The sequence below is a fragment of the Papaver somniferum genome, chromosome 7, assembly GCF_003573695.1.
Source record: "Papaver somniferum cultivar HN1 chromosome 7, ASM357369v1, whole genome shotgun sequence".
Taxonomy (NCBI): domain Eukaryota; kingdom Viridiplantae; phylum Streptophyta; class Magnoliopsida; order Ranunculales; family Papaveraceae; genus Papaver; species Papaver somniferum.
In genome coordinates this window covers 157,448,312-157,451,260 of record NC_039364.1, presented here as the reverse complement: position 1 = coordinate 157,451,260, position 2,949 = coordinate 157,448,312, and positions in this window count along the sequence as shown.

Genomic DNA, 2,949 nt, shown 5'->3' with positions numbered 1-2,949 from the left:
CCCCCCCCTTGTGTGGTTCAATAACAAAACAAAACTTTATAGATAGTTCTTCACATATAGTTCTTCAAATGTCGTTCTCCTTGATTGCTTGCGTCGAAGTCCATTGCCTCATTAAAACATTGATAAGGAAAAACCAGTGGGATAAAACATTGGTACAGCTCTTCACATGTACTACTTCACATGTTGTCTTGTATTTTACATATAATTCGTCACATGCAATAAGATCTTTAATTATCGCCGAGTTTAAGTTAATTGCCTCGTTAAAACTTCGTCAGGAAAACCCAGAAGGACAAAAGCTGAACTAAAGAAAAAGAGTACAATATTAAGCAATCTTAGAATATAGTTGGACTCGGATATGTTGCCTCATTAAAACCTTGACAAGGAAAACCTAGTGGGATAAAACCTTGACGAAGGGAAAAGAGTACAACATGACAGATGCAAGCAAAGGTGATCCGTTGCAGATGATCACTTTGCTATGTTGAAGTTGACTAGTTGCTTCACAACTCTTAAGGCTGAAAATCCTTGTGGGAAAGATAATAGCCTTAGCTGGGAAATTACATTCCTGGTGTTTGTTGTTGTCTCATTAAAAACCTTGCCGAGTAACAAAACCCTGTGGGAAAAAGCAACCTCGGTGAAGGAAAATAGTTCAACACACCATTAGATGCTCCCCCTGATGTCAGAAAATTTTCATTAGTCGAATGCAGTCAAAAGGAGTTTATCACACTTTACTTTGGTGACTTGAATGTTTATAAGACCATGTTGTTGATTATGGAAGTTACGTTGCTTAACAGACTCGTGTTTCATTTCTTTGATTCAGATATTTTCAGTAATATCAACGCGATCTTTATGTCTTCAATTTACTGTTGTCTCGCTAAAAACCTTGTCGAGTAACAAAACCCTTTGGGAAAAACTATTCTCGATCGAAGGGAAAAAGAGTACAACACAGCTTCAATTTCGAAGTAAAATATGTCGACAACATATCCTTGGATCCTCCCCCCTGATATCGGCATCTCCCTCTGATCACTTTCAGAGTTGTTCCAGACAGTTTCTTTAGTCATGTACTTTTCGAAACTGAATATCGTTAATGACTTAGAAAATAGTCTACCATATCTCTCCTTGATTACTTTCGATGGATAAGAGATTATTGTTCCTTCATAATCAACAACTTTTTGAATTGCACTTTCATTAGCATTCCTTTTAATATCTTTGCAGGGATAAAACAAATTTATGTCAATGGTTACTTTTAAGTACATGATTACATTCACTATACCATTCCAATGACGTTGCGTTGGCGTTGAGCTATATCTAGCTAACAAGTCCACTGAGGATGTAACATTTGGCCGAGTACATTATGCTAAGTACAATAATGCGTCTATTATACTTTGATAAGAAAAGTTCATCTCCCAACACAACTTCGTCATCTTCCTTTAGACGAATTGGTCACTTATGTACATTTGAAACTCAACTAATCATGGGAGTGCTGGCAGGATGCATGTCCTTGTTAAATTGCCTGACAATGGACATATACAAACTGGTTGAATAATATACCACAAGCTCGGTCTTCTAGCTCAAAACATAGATAAGATCGATATTTTCCAGGATTTTCATCTCAAATTCATATTTTAAATAGCTTGTAAGATCTCTTATTCCATTAAGAGTACTTATCATGTCCATATCGTTGACATGGATAGCTATAATTTTGAATCAGGAACCTATTTAATATGCATGGCACAAAACCGTACTTGTTTATCCCCTCCCAATCAAATAGTCACTTAGACAGGTATACCACATCCGCCTGATTGTTTAAATCAATAAGTGAGTGTTCAAGTGTAACTGCAAATACACTCTGTAGTTTAGAGTCATTCGACTTGGGAAGAAAAAGGCCATCATGCACTTTTGCAAATATCTTCTATCTCTCGATTCTTTCAGAGATACGTAATAACCACATGCATATGCTGCATTTCAAGTCCTTTTGAAATTACCAATCTAACTAAGTAGCGGAACGCTATAACGTTCATTACAAGAGGACAATTCCAGAGCTTTGTGAGAAACCTTGCGCCACAAGGCGAGTCTTGATACTTTTAGTCTTCATTCTTCCCACTGTGCTCTATGACAAATAATCATGTATGTCCTATAGGCTTTACACTTGGTTGGTTAGCACTACCACACCAAATACCCGTATATTTGCCAAAGAACTAAGTTCTACTGGGATTGCGTATGCCAAATATGCTATTTATTTGAAATTAATCAAAATAAATCATGGTTCGATCTCATTATGCTCTACTTTTGGAGCAACTATTTATGGATTATATCATCAATGTGCATGCATGATCCTTCCATTGACTCATGTGTATTCTCATAATCCATCAAGATTTCATTGTTCTCTAGAATCATTTAATACTTCGGAGCGTCCTCCAATTTGATTCATGGACATATTCAGAGAAAATATTATGAGATGATTTATGATGATATAAATAAGTTGTGTCTTACTCACCTACTTCCTTTCTAGGTGAGGATTGATCGAACCAAGTGGTCTCTCCAACTTCCTTTATGGAGTCACGACCTCAACCACACTTCCACTGAGAGTAGTTGCAACACCTTAGTCTATGGTGTATATCCCTTATTGAGGATTTGTAATCTTGCAGGTAGGTTTGCAGCTGGTATGTTTAATCTCATCACTTTAGCGACATCAATGTACATTCTGAAAGTCGATTATTCTTTGTCACTTCACATTTACATTTGTGGAGTACGAGAATAAAAATGAGACATAGTGGGAACACACCAAGATAATTCATGTCATTCCCTTAGAATATAATGTTTCTTATCTCCCCCTAACGACGGGAAGACTGTCTCATTAAAGTGATAATCACAAATCTAGGGGTATGAGATCTCCTGCCAAAGATTTTAAAATGCGGTTAATTATTGGGAACTCGTTTCCAACAAAACTGC